The sequence below is a fragment of the Panthera onca genome, chromosome F1, assembly GCF_046562875.1.
Source record: "Panthera onca isolate mPanOnc1 chromosome F1, mPanOnc1 haplotype 2, whole genome shotgun sequence".
NCBI classification, from domain to species: domain Eukaryota; kingdom Metazoa; phylum Chordata; class Mammalia; order Carnivora; family Felidae; genus Panthera; species Panthera onca.
In genome coordinates, this window is record NC_138355.1 from 26,304,811 (window position 1) to 26,319,649 (window position 14,839).

Here is a 14,839-nt window from a genome sequence, read left to right on the forward strand (position 1 = left end):
TCTCTGTCTTCAGTCTTTGTGTCCCCAACAGAGCATACCTCCCTGTGTACAGAAAGTGCTCAATAAATGTTGAATGAATGAATAAATATCACCAATCCCAGCAATGGTCTGAGAAGCTGGCAACTTTACTCACCCTCAGCCTGTTGAGATAGTTCTGTTTTAGTGATGGAATTTCATCCTGTGTTTGTGCACACCTGTCACTCTGGGAGAGGACATCAGAGCCAAGTTGCCCCCAAATCAAGCTGGCTAATATGAAGCACTCCTAGTTTTCAGAAGACTAACCTCCACTGGATTTTCCTGAGGTCCCTATGAGGTCAGCAAGGTAAAAAGAAGTTTACTCTTGGATTTTACCCAAATCTGCGAGACATGAGCAAATGCCCAACTAATTCATGGAGAGCGTCTGCCTTCGGGCAAGCCTTCTTCTTGAGGTTAGGCAAGGAGCAGGAAAGAAGCTGTGGTCCCTGCTTTTAGGGAACTGAGTCCAGTTGGGAAGACTGAGAAGCAAGTGGTGGTTCTGCAGGCAGAGGAGGAAGCGTTCTGGCAGCACAGATAAAGGGCAACTAAAGACTCTACTCAAGCAATTTGAGATTTGGTTGTTGAACCTATTGAGCCTGCCCTTTATTTCCTGCTTTTATTTCTTCCCTGTCATGGACTAAAGTCCAGACTCTAGCAGCCTACAGATGAAGAAAATTTGTATCAAGACCCCTTTCCATCAACCCCTATCCGCTCTTTTCAGGAATCTTGAGTCCTCTCTGGATACTGATCCACACCTTCTGCAGATCCATTGTGGTTTACTTCATGGAATCCAAATTAATGGATTATTAATTTCCCCCTCTGGTCTCTACACAAAGGGATACACACATGTAGTAGTGAGGCCTCTCTTTAGCGATTCTAAGTAGAACTGTTGGGGTAGGAAAGTGGGTGTATGTGTTGGGGAATTGTTACAAGGTACTGAAGTGATTTTCAAGCTTAGGGGTGGCTTTTGGTAGATAACACTTAAAACCCCCTTCCCTCCTTGCTCCCACATTCTATGCTGCTTCCTGAATCATGTGGGGGACAGTTTTTTTGTACGTTGGTTTGAGAGAGATCATGCGGGGGAAAAAGGATGGTATTTTCATTTCTATCTGTTGGAGGCTTCAAGTTAAACCCATGAATTTTTGATTCAGGCCCTAGAATAAATGATGTTTTCCATGTACCATCAGGACTCATTCATGGAGTAATTTTTTCAAAAAAATATTTTTTTTGATATCGACTAATGTGCTGTGGACTCTGCTAGGCCCTGGGAACAGAATGGCAGACAAAACAATCAGCGCCCACCCTTACTGCATCCAGACGGTGGGTTGTCTTTTTTGCCCTGACGAGTTGTATTACTCAACTTAAGCGAAATACTCTTAAATATAAATGAGCCTCTCCACCTTTCAGATCACATTTTTAGAATTTGTCACTAAGGTTGCTTATAAATTTGACTTTCTTTATGAGAAAATTGTATGGCTGTCAACTTACTGTGTGAACTTGAGCTAATTACTTACACTTTATAAAATCAGTTTGTAAAATGGGAATAACACACACATCACAAGGTTATGATGATGATTAAAAGAGATAATTTGTAGTAGATATTTAAGCACATATGAACAAAATGAGACTCAGAGAAGTAACTTCCTGAAGATTACACAGCTAGTAACTAACTGAACCAGGTGCATCATTTAGCAATTGCTGCAAAACAAAACCACTGCAAAACTCAGTGGCTTAAAATAGGGATCATTTATTATTGCTCAGAAGACTACAAGCCAGGAATCAGTAGATAGTTCTTCTGATCTTGGATGGCCCTCTCAACATGTTTGGAGGCTGGCTGTATGTCAATCTTGCCCAGTGGGGTTTGGGACATCTGGGCTCTACTCCATGTGGTCTCTCATCCTTCAGCAGACTGGTTCAGGCTCATTCTTGTGGTACAAGCAAGGTTGAGAGAGAGAGGGAAGGAGAGAGAGAAGGAGAAGGAGGAGAAATAAAAGGAGGAGAAGAAGAAGTAGAAGAAGGAGGAGGAGGAGAAAAAGAAGAAGGAGGAGGAGGGGAAACAAAAGCTTCTTGAGACCTGGGCTCAGAACTGGTGCAACATCCCTTCTGCCTTACCCTATTGGTCAAAGCAAGTCATAAGACTGGCCAAGATTCAAGGTATGGGAAGAGCTACAAAGTCACATTGTATTGGGCATGAGTCCAGGGAAGCCATTAACTGGGGGCATCAATGCAATCAGCCTACTTCACCAGGATTCAAATGACTCCTGTACTATGTACAAAACCCATACCCTTGCTTCTGTATTATGTTAACCATAAACGCTCACACAGACAACACTGGTGTCTGTCACATACTTCCCCAACACCTATGTGCCGTTCCAACCCCACCCACCATTAGGTGAACAAAATATGAGGTCTCCCAACTCCAATCCTTTGATCTATCAAAGAATCTTGATTTTTGCATTGGTTTTGAAAATTCATCTTCTATTAAAAAATATGTTTTTAAAACTTATACACCATGTAAGGAGAAAGGTCTAAAAGGGATTTTTCTCCCTATCTTAGCAACAGAATTCACACTGTTTATATGCTGCTTTGATCAAATATAACAAGATCAGTGGTCATGATCAACATGTTAATTAACTCAAGGAAAGGGAGAAATTTGACCTGTGACAAATGTAGTATATAACCTCAGAAAAAGAAGCACAATTCTCTACAACAAACATGGCAATAACAGACACAGTTTTCCATAGCAAACAATCATAGCCTTCAGAAAAGGTTGCAATCCTTGGGAAATGATTATAAACACACTCCCACTTTTGAGGGGAAACTCTTGTCTTCTCAAAAGTAAAACAAACGAAACAAAAAATTTAAAACTAGCTAGAAATTCTATTCCCTGCCACCAAAGAAATAAGGATAAATCTTACATAAAACCTTTGTCCTACCTTTATTCTTTGTAACTCTAAGGTAACTGATTTATAAATATTCCTAACCCCTCTCCTTTTCCTATTAAAATATGATCCTCAGGATATAACATTTTTACAAGCAGTTCTAAAAAAAATAAAAATAAGAAAAATAAAAGCAGTTCTATCAGAGTTTTCCTCTCTAGTTTTCTTGCTAGAATATTGTTGTTGTGATGTATGACTGTTTTTCCCCTCCAAATTTTAATGAAGGCTGAATAAAAGATCTGGGGCTTCTACTCTCCATCTTGTAGTATACCATCTCACCAAGAATGTTCTTTCTTTTCTGTCTGTCTAACACATGGGACCACATCAGGACTTACATTCCATTTCTAGCATCAACTCCAAGCCTTACTCGGGATTCTTTTGGCTGTTATGTTAACAACATTGATTTTGGCACTGAATTATACATCACCAAGAAATTTTTAATGATTTCCCAAGTGTTTTGACTCGCAACTTTTGGAGGGGAGGTAGTTTGCCCTATATGTCCAGATATTCAATATATTCACAGAATCACGAATGGTTAGGGTTGAAGATACCCTGATGTTCACCCAGTGCAAATGCACCCATAGCACTGGCATTTCCCCTTTCAAACCTTCCTGCTAAGTGGCCATCCACCAGGGATGGGGAACTCACTATCTCCCAAAGATTATTCCATTTTCAGACAGCTCTGATGCTTGGAGAGCAAAGATTTTACTCTTTCATTCTCCACTTTTTCTCCACTAACATCCTCAACTATAATTTCTATCCCATGGGGCCCATTCAGTCCATCAGGGCTGTATGCAGTATTCTAAGCTCTTTTCCTCATGACAGATTTCAAATCTCCAAACAACTGATATCACTTCCCAGAATAAATATCCCCAAATTCTTCTCTCTTTTTTTTTAATGTGACGTGGCTCTTAAATTGTACTTATTTTTTGTTGAGGTATAATTAACATTAAGTTATATTAGTTGTAGGTGTACAACATTGATTCAACAATTCTATACATTACTCAGTGCTCACTGTGATAAGTATAGTCACCATCTGTCACCAAACAATGTTACTATATTATTAATCATATTTAAATTTTTAATTAATTAGGTAGAGTGGTAGCCAAGAAGCCGGACTGATAGAACAGTCATGAAAATTATGTTTCTGGGGGTGCCTAAGTGGCTCAGTCGGTTAAGCATCTGACTTAGGCCCAGGTCATGATCTCACAGTTCGTGGGTTCAAGCCCCACGTAGAGCTCTGTGCTGACAGCTCAGAGTCTGGAGCCTGCCTCGGATTCTGTGTCTCCCTCTCTCTCTGCCCCTTCCCTGCTCACACTCTGTCTCTCTGTCTCTCTCTCAAAAGCAAATAAAAATTTAAAAATAAATAAATAAAATACAATAAAATTATGTTTCTGGCCGGATAATTACCAACACGAGCTAATACCCCATCATGAATATGGTAGCTTAGACCATCATTGAGAAATGTGACTTGTGCCTGGCAATTACTTCCATACCACAAGCACATGGAAAAGATGAACACCATCATCTCTGGCAAGAAGCTCCACAACAAGGTACAGCCTACATCATTCAGCTAATAAAGCAGATTTAGTCTCCATTTAAACTGCAGGAAGAAGAGAGAGGAGAAAGGATTGTTCTCTCCATCTGCAGGTCTCCAAACTCATAGCTGCACTGAACTTCAAAACACCAAGAAGAACCATTTAAATATTCTCTCAGCTGAGCTATTTTATTCTTAACGTATATGGGCGTACCAACCTTGGAAAGGATTGTTTACAAATAGTTTGCAATAATGTGGAAAAGGCTTAGCCATGGTTTTGAACTTTTTTTAAAACCTCAAGAAGATTAAATACATATGCATAGGCAAAAAAAAAAAAAAAAAAAAGCTTGAAAGAAATTTGGCTGAAATGAAAACAGTGGCTTGGGCTGATGGGATTTTAAATGTTTATTATTATTCTTTGTATCCTCCACCCTGACCCTCATGTTCCACAGTGAAGATATATTACTGTCAAATCAGGAAAACATGAATGTTTAAAAATATTTAAAAAAATTTTTTTTTTTTAATTTTTTTTTTAACGTTTTTATTTATTTTTGAGACAGAGAGAGACAGAGCATGAATGGGGGAGGGTCAGAGAGAGGGAGACACAGAATCTGAAACATGCTCCGGGCTCTGAGCTGTCAGCCCAGGGGCCCGATGCGGGGCTCAAACTCACGGACCGCGAGATCGTGACCTGAGCCGAAGTCGGCGCTCAACCGACTGAGCCACCCAGGTGCCCCAAAATATTTTAAATTTTAATTTAAATTGGGCAAAAGGATCCTCTTTTTCTAGAGTCCTGTAAGTTAAGGGATTCTTTGGGTGTATCCTTTGTTAACAACAGTGTATAATAGGGAGTGACATATAAACAAAAGGGAAAAATTCACAAGAAACCTTTGTCAAGTTAAAACTATCCCCTAAAATAACCATTTGATGAGTACTGTTCTGAAGGGCTCTGCTGCTTCTTTGAGGTTCTGATCTCGATTCAAATCTTCTTCACCATAACTCCTGTGGTGATGCCCTGGCATCTGTCAGATCACCTTGCTGGCACTTTCTTCCCATCATGGAGGGCCAAACACCTGAGCACAGCAAGATCTAACGGACTTCCTGGTGGGGAGTTAGGAACATCTAGGTTCTATTTTCAGCCATATAGTACTGAGGAATCCCCCAAGAGGTCTAACATGAAAGACAACTTAATTTATTTAAGCCCATTACTGCTTGCTTGATATGCCTTAAGAAATTCCAAATACAAAAAGAGATCACACTCATTAAAGCACAACATGACACGCTGTGAAAAACACAGCATATGGCTATTATCTGAAGTCTGAAAAGCCTGAATAACCCTTGATGTGTAAATGGGTCCTTTTTGATTCTCTGAAAAATAGTGGTTTCAAGATCAAAACCACAGATGGAAACTCTCTCAGTGGGTAAAAAGCACCTGAAGATAAAGTTGATAGAGTCCATGAAGGGGATGAGGTTAAATACATGAACACAGAGAATTTTAAACACATCTACGTGAACAAGACAATCTCATAATTACTCTTTAAAATTTAGTAAACCCATAAAAATGGGAGAGACACTCCTTTAAATATTTTTTTCACTCCTAGTTATGTAATAGTTATCCTGGAAGTAGTTAACTTTGTTCCACTTATTTAAAACAGGTGACCCTTTATAAATTATACATAGCTGCCATCAAGAATCTATTCGGGGGGCACCTGTGTGGCTCGTTCGGTTAAGTGTCCGACTTTGGCTCAGGTCATGATCTTGTGGTTCATGAGTTCAAGCCCCACATCGGGCTAGCTGCTGTCAGCTCAGAGCCTGCTTCAGATCCTCTGTGCCTCTTTCTCTCTGCCCCTCCCCCACTTGCGCTCTCTCAAAAATAAATAAAACATTAAAAAAGGAATCTATTTGGGAAAAATATTAGTTCCAGATCAGCAGTGTTATAGTAAAATCCTTGAAAACAAGGATTATGCACTAAATTTCATGCCTACCTCTTACTAAACTACTGCTAAGGTGGAAGTTGATTGTGAGATTGTAAAGTTCATTTTCTTCTCCTCTGTTATTTACCTGGACTTTTGACTCCCATCCCTAGGCCTTAGCTTAGATTTGTTTCACAGTACTTTTCCCTCTGTAAGAAAAGTATACATACATATATAAATGTATGCACACACACACACATATACACATACATACATATATATATATTTCTTTTTTTAAATTTTTTTTTAGTGTTTATTTTTGAGAGAGAGAGGGAGAGAGAGAGGGAGGGGCAGAGAGAAGGAGACACAGAATCCGAAGCAAGCTCCAGGCTCTGAGCTGTCAGCACAGAGCCCGACACAGGGCTCAAACTCACGAACCGCGAGACTATGACCTGAGCCGAAGTCAGACGCCTAACTGACTGAGCCGCCCAGGTGCCCCTATATATATTTCTTTATTGTTTACCTTTTAAATTTACTTATACCCATGACCCACAGATCAAGAGTTGCATGCTCCTCCAACTGAGCCAGCCAGGTGCCCCTCTCTCTGTACTTCAGATGCACCAATAAGATGTTAGTTACCAAGTGCTAATCTTCTTGTCTCAGTCAAAGCTATTTGGAGACAAGTAACAAAACCCTACCCACACTAGCTTAGGCAAAAAAAGAGGAGAATTGACAAGTCTATTGAACTGTCTCTTCAAAACTACAGAACCCAAAAGTCATCACTCCATCTTTCTCCACCTGTACTGCCACCTGGGGGCAAATCCTTTCCTGCCTCCTCCAGCTTCTGGTGGTGCTTTTGGCTTGTGCCTGCCTAACTGTAATCTCTGCTTCAGTCTTCCCTTCTGTTTCTTATAAAGACATTTGTCATTGGCTTTAGGGCCACCCAGATAATTGCACCTTGAGATCCATAATTACATCTGAAAAGACCCTATCTCCAAACAAGATCACATTCAAAGGTTACAGGGGTGAAACACAGACGTATCTTTTGGGGGCCATCATTCAAATCACTACAAAGGCCTTTTAAGGTACCATAAGGTACTTAAAAACATCAAGAGGATACAAGAGGGAAGGGAGAAAAGGGTAATGATTTGGGATTTTTCTTCTCAAAATTGTAGGATACAGAATTGAAAAGGTGTAATAGAATTTCAAGAATATACAGGATCCTATTTTCCAGGTTATAAATTTTACAGTCCTAGATATTCCCTGATGTGTTCATTCATCTAACCTTTGGGCCATGTGATAGGCCATACCTATCATACAAGTGTGGTGGTGTTTTTTGCTTGTAAAAACTTTCCTGACAAAAAGTTGTTTGGCAGTATGAGACAATCCACATCATATGAATTTTGCTCCACTATCATAAAAAATCATCCTTTGAAGGGCTTCATCAAATTTCCCCTGGTACTTTTCAATCCTTTGGTATTTAAATCACTCTTTCTCAAAGAACTTACTGTATTCTAGAGACACCGGTATTAAACTAAAAATGATATTTGCGTGCAGACTAACTTTTTCAGAGGTCAGTTCTTAGTGAATATTTTCATCTTAAAGTAACTCTTGCTTTTATCCATAAATTGTATTTTCAGAGTTTTGGAGAACGAATATTTGATAAAAGAGCTTCTATTGACAAATGAGAAATGTGTCAAACAAGGAAGAGGAACAGGAATTATTCTGTTTGCCCTGGGGAGGAGCAGACTTGAACTGAGGTTAGATGAGAGAGCATGATAGCTGTGAAGTTCCTTACACAGTACCTGGAAGTTTTTAAGTTGCATTAAATGGTAAGACTCATATGGCAAGAAGCATTTGATATATTTTAATTATGCTAAAGGAAAAAGTCTTAGAAATTGAAAGTACAGAGAGCCAAATTTCTTCCCACTATAAAGGGTTTCTAATAGTTGAGACTGTCCATAAATGGAAAAGATCATCACACAGAGTATTAAAGACATCCATCATTAGAAATTTTTCAACCCAATATCAGTGACTCTGGGATACACTATCAGTGTCCTTGCATTGATTTGGGGTATGAGAGAGTACAGAGTGGAGAGGTTAAAAAACTCTTAGAGGTTTAAAACTCTGTAAATTTTTGATTAGGATTATGTGCCATAAAATAGGTCAATTCAAGCCTGGAAAAAGAGGGCCTTTTTTGCTTTGTTTTGTTTTGTTTTTGCAACTACATTAAAAAAAATTTTTTTAATGTTTATTTTTGAGACAGAGAGACAGAGTGGAAGCAGGGGAGGGGCAGAGAGAGACTGAGACACAGAATCTGAAGCAGGCTCCAGGCTCTGAGCTGTCAGCACAGAGCCTGACGTGGGGCTCAAACTCATGAGCCCTGAAATCATGACCTGAGCCAAAGTCAGATGCTTAACCAACTGAGCCATCCAGGCACCCCTCTCCTATGCAGCTTCTAAATCAGCACCATCCAACAGAAATATGATATGAGTCAGAATGTAATTAAAAATTTCTAGTTATCACATTAATGAAAGTAAAAACAGGCAAAATTAGTGTTCATAATATATTTTAACACATCTAAAATATTATCACATAAACATGTAATCAATGTTAAAAATCATCAGATATTCTACATTATATTTTCATAATAACTCTTTTAAATCCAGTATATACTTACATTTATGAAGTAACCATATTTCAGGTGCTCAATAACCACATGTGGCTAGTGGCTACCATATTGAACAGCACAGTTCTAGAATATGCCATTAATGAAAACACAGATCAGATTTCTGGGAGTTAAAAAAAAAAAAGAACCAACTTCATAAATGCACACAAATGGTTTCCAAAATCCAGCTTCCCTGGCATACTAGAGGAATGGAAGTGATTGGAAAACACTTCTGTTTAACTGGTGAACATTCACACTTCCTTGGGTGATTGCTCTCATAATTTCCCTGCTTTCTCACCAAAATCTAGCATTAAGTAAATTAAATAACTTTGCAAAGCACTAAGTTTCCTTATGAACTTCTAACACTCCACCGTTCCAAAAGTAAAACAGTAAATAACAACCCTCTAGTACGTTAATGTTAATCCTATTATATTTTGCTATTTTATCCATTCTTTTATTCCAGGAGCAACCGCAATTACCAATACAGTAGTAGCTCCTGTCTGTGGTTTCATTTCTTGTGGTTTCAGTCACCTGTGGTCAACCACTGTCCAGAGCAGATGATCCTCCTTCTGTTGTATGGTCAGAAGGTTGACAGTAGCCCAATGCTGTATCACAATGCCTGGCTCATTCCCCTCACTTCATCTCATCACATAGACATTTTACCATCTCACATCACAAAAAGAAAGGTGAGTACAGTACAATAAGACATTTTGAAGAAGACAGAGGGAGAGAGAGAGGGAGAGGGAGACCACATTCACATAACTTTTATTACAGTATGATTATTATAATTGTTCTATTTTATTATTGTTGTTAATCTTTTACTGTGACCAACCTATAAATTAAATTTCATCACAGGTATGTGTGTATCAAATAAATAGTACATATAGGGTTTGGTCCTATCCAGGTTTTCAGGCATCCACCGGGTGTCTTGGAACATATCTCCCATGGATAAGAAGGGACAACTGTAGTACAGCTTTTACCGTTTACTAGTTGTGGCTTATCACCATGGGATTGAAGTAGTCTCAAGGGAAACTGCTTTGTAATATTTCCAGTGACACATTATCTCTATGCATCTTACCCAGAGGAGAAAGGATAAAGTCATAAACTGGGCTACCTCTATAACTGTAAAATTCCCCCAAAGCTTGGTCAAAATAATGATGTGTTTTAACACTCTCCAAAGAGATCCTATTACTTATTTATAGCTTTTAGGAATTTTATAGGTGGGGAACACTTTCGCTCTGTTGGTAGGAATGCAAACTGAGCAGTCACATTGGAAAACAGTATGGAAGTTCCTCAAAAATTAAAAATAGAGCTCTCCTATGACCCAGCAATTACGCTACTAGGTATTTATCCAAAGGATACAAAAATACTGATTCGAAGGGGCACATGCACCCCAATGTTGATAGCAGCGCTATCAACAATAGCCAAATTACAGAAAGAGCCCAAATGTCTATCAACTGACAAATGGATAAAGAAGATGTGGTGTGTGTATATATATATATATATATATATATATATATATATATATATATGTGTGATGGAATATTACTTAGCAATCACAAAGAATGAAATCTTGCCATTTGCAACAATGTACATGGAACTAGAGTGCATTATGCTAAGAAAAAGACAAATATCGTATGATTTCTCTCATATATGGAATTTAAGAAACAAAGCAGATGACCATAGGAGAAGGGAAAGAAAGATAAGATAAAAACAGACAAAAAATAAGATAAAAATTTAAGACTCTTAAATATGGAGAACAAACAGGGTTGTTGAGGGGAGGTGGGTAGGGGGGTGGGCTACATGGGTGATGGGCATTAAGGAGGCCACTTGTTGGGATGAGCGCTGGGTGTTATATGTAAATGATGAATCACTTAATTCTACTCCTGAAACCAATACTACACTATATGTTAACTAACTTGAATTTAAATTAAAAAAATTAAGGAGCACCTGGATGGCTCAGTCGGTTAAGCCTGTGACTCTTGATTCACATTGGGTCATGATCCCAGGGTGGAGTCGATCCCCACGTCAGGCTCCGTGCTGAGCATGGAGCTTGCTTGGGATACTCTCTCTCTCTCCCTCAAAAGAAATAGATAAAACTTTTGAAAATAAACAAATATGTAAATAAATATATAAAATTTTTAAAAAAGGAGTTTGATAAGTTATATGTAATAAGAAAAATTAAAAGTAAAATGGAACAGATTTTCTAGTTAACCCATTTTAGGAGTCCATAAATATTTCAAGACTCATAGTTGCATCTTCAGTAGAAGTGTGATCATGACTGTAAAAACACCAAAGCTAGACTTCCCAGTATTTGTTAGCCTCTTCTCCTTTCTAGTTGTACAATCTCTTGGATGTAATCTGGACACATGGCTGCCCAGTTTACAAGCAAAAAATCTCAGCCTTCCTTGCAGCTAGGTGTGACCAATTGATTAATTCCTTTCCGATGAGATGTGAGCATCAGTGAGGTGTGCACCTTCCTGGTCACATCCTTTATAAAGGAAACTGCTTCCCCTCTTCCCTCTCCTTCCCTTTCAGGCCAATGGGAAGGTTTAAGTGATGCTGGTGAACCATTTTCTACCATAGAGAAGCCTGCTAGGGAGACTTTATAAGATGACCTAACTAGTGCTACTGTCTAACTGCCTGTGTGTTTCACTTGTTAATGTAAAGGCAAACCTAATTACATCTGCCACTAGCATATCACTTTATTAATTTTACCTCACTCCTCTCAAGTTATTTAATGGATATAATTTTTCTGTAAACATTTGCTGAATATCCACTGCAACAGAACCCACCTTAGGGAATTTGCTAGTGAGATAAGGACCTTTCAGTGCTTTCTGCAGCATGGGGCACTATTAACTACTCCTTCCTTCCAACTTTCTCATCCTTTGACTTCAGTGACTCACCTGTGGTTTGCTTTCTGGCTTTCTTTTCTTTGCTACTCTTCTTCCACTTCTTATTTTGGAGATCCCCAACGTTCCTTCCTGAAACTTCTCTTGTCACCTATCATTCTTAGCCTTTCTGGAGTCATGAACCTCTCGGATATTGTGCTGTAATACATTCTAGGGGGAGGACTTGTCACGTATAATTTTAGGATTACATGGACGTACTGAGACAACTGGTAGATTCTCAAAGGGTTCTTACCCCTGAGATTAAGAACAATTTTTCCATGGCTTTAACTTCCTCCCATGGTGCTTAATAACTCCCTTTTATACTTAACCGGGATCTCTCTTTCTCTCTGTCTCTGTCTCTCTCTCTCCCTCCAGACCCACACATCTGGCTGCTTATTGTATTCCTCACTTGGATGTCAAACAGGCACCTTCCATTCAAACTTATCATGTCCCAAATGAACTTATCATCTATCCCCCTTCTCTTCAGCTGTCCTTCATCCTCTGGTTTCCATCTTGGTGAGTGGCACCACATTCCAATAAATTGTCCAAGTTGTAAAGAAATAAAAGCATCAATCCAGACTACTACTTCTGAAAAAAAAACATTTGTTGAATGACTAATGAATAAATGGAAAGATAAATCAAGTATGCTGGAGAAAAAAGAGAATAACTATTGAGAATGATGTGTACTAAAGTTTATGCTCAAATGTGCACACAGGGCTAAAGGCAGGTTTAAATAAGTAGTCATCAAACAAGTGAATGTGTATTTATTAAGTACCTTTTAGTACAAGGCACTGTGTTAGGCACTGATTTCATTCAGGATTCTATTTTAACAATATTTTCAGGGAAATGAGGAACATGATTTGTCAGAAAAGAGTAGTCAGAGTATATTAAGTGGGATAAATTTTTACTGAAGTTCAATTAATCTTACCTCATGACCAAGAAATGCTAAATCACTAATAACTTCTCTAATTCTCATTAATAACAGCTCTCTAATTCTTATCTAATTAATAATACTGCTCCTTATTATGCCTTCAAAGACGTCATCATAGTTCATACACAGTAGCTGTGATAATGGAAACTCAAGAAGATGGGCTGCTCTTTGGAGTTTAAGGTCATTAAATCTGGCATCTTTCCCTTCCTGAATTCCCATAGCTCTTTATTTGCTTTTCTCTGATGGCATTTATTTTCCCCTTTATTTTATGATGATTTGTGTGCATATCTTACCTCTTATCAGAAAGATTTTCTCCCCCCACAGACTCTGTGCTTTATATCTGGAAGGAGAACATTAAGTACTGAGTCAATGAATGCTTTCCAGTTAAAAAAAAAACCAAAAAACTCATTTAAAGGTAACATCAAATAAATCCTATAAAGTTGAGTAAATCTTGTTACAAGTGATGTTAAGAAGTTTGTGATATTTTCCAATATGACAGCAGCATAATATTTAAGTTACAGATATTTGTTTTAGTACTATAAGATAGTTGGGAACATGTTAACCCATCTTAGATAGTAATTTATGAGGGAAGGTATTGGCTGGTTGAATGCAGCCTCCAGAGCCAGACTGTGTGGGTTCAAATCCTGGCTTTGCCATTCAATGGCTGGGAGGCTGAGGACCCCTTGGTGCTTCACTTCCTTCATCTGGAAAATGAGAATCTTAATAGGACTTACTTCCCGGAATTTTTTAAAAGGATGAAAAATAATGTACACACATAAGGCACCTAGAATGGTGTTAGAATTCATTAGACACTAGCCTTCATTTTCTTACAATTTTAACAAGAATAAGGGGAGCTGTGATTAGATTAGGAAAGAATGGAATTTTCTTCTTAGACAACATGATATAGATAACATCTCTCCTATCTTTCCAGCTTAAAACATTCCTATGATCCCCACATTTTCCATGACACCACAAATGCTTATCAGGTATTTTCAAGATGTAGGTAAGAGTTGGAACACATTTTATTGTAAACGAAAAGGTTTAAGTTTCACACAAATAGTGTTTTATCCTTTTTAGCATTCCCTACTCAAAAGACTTACTTGCCTTCCCAAGAACAAGCCAACAGATTTTACCATCCTCTCACTCTGTCCCCAGTAAAAAATACTTTCTGGAATTTAAAGAAAGAGACTGGATCTAACCAAATCTAAGGCACAATGCAAAGAGTTAATCAGAAAATTCCAGATTGTCTAGGTCGACTTGTGGGCCTCCTCAAATGTTCTCACTGTGCCATTGGTGCCCATTACTGCTGACAGCCCCCTATTGGGGAAGCCTCAGGCAATGTCAGAGGTGGGAAGAGAGGGTGGCTGCAACTTAACTTGGTGCAGAAGCTCCAAAGAATAGAACATTTCAGAGAGGGGGCCACACAAAACATCAGAATAAGAGGCCCTGATAGTCCACCCAGTCATGGGATGATGAGTGACAGAGCTGCCTTTGCCTCACACAAGAGCACTTCTTAGTCCTGGGGGCCTGCTCCTTCCTGGGTCACATGACGTGTCTCTGCCATGGTGAACCCTCACACGAGAAAAAGCCAGCATTTCTCAACCCATACACGTCCACAGGCAGCTGTCTTTATCATTTCAGGAAAAGGTCATGGCAGTGACAGAAATTTTGTTTTGCCTAAAAAAGGAATGCTCTTTGAAAAAATTTTCAGTGCATCCTAGAGAAGTGCTTTTTAGTTTCCATAACTGAGTGGTAAATGTAAATTTACACCAAGGGTATGATTTTTATATTGTATTTTACCAAAGTGGTAAAATGTGGGTGCAAAAATTGTTTTCCCCTTAGTGTTTCAGAGTAAGTATGAATGGAAACAAGACAAAACAGACACCAAACTTAGTCAATATGAATGTTCGTGGGCAAACATGGTTGAAAATATAGCTTAATTTCA

The 14,839-nt window shown here is 38.6% G+C and overlaps 1 long non-coding RNA gene across 2 annotated transcripts in view; it reads right to left on the reverse strand.

Annotated features, from left to right (window-relative positions):
- LOC132686135 (uncharacterized) overlaps window positions 1-14,839 on the reverse strand; it is a 39,592-nt gene that overhangs the window by 14,585 nt on the left and 10,168 nt on the right. Inside the window, exons 2-4 of one of the 2 annotated variants that reach the window (XR_009613458.3) lie at window positions 13,188-13,234; window positions 9,085-9,196; window positions 1,747-1,940 (exon numbers count right to left, since the gene is read on the reverse strand). This is a non-coding gene — a long non-coding RNA (uncharacterized LOC132686135). Of the gene's footprint in view, window positions 1-1,746; window positions 1,941-9,084; window positions 9,197-13,187; window positions 13,235-14,839 lie in introns of those variants that run through there. The other variant, XR_013553199.2, reaches the window with a different exon arrangement.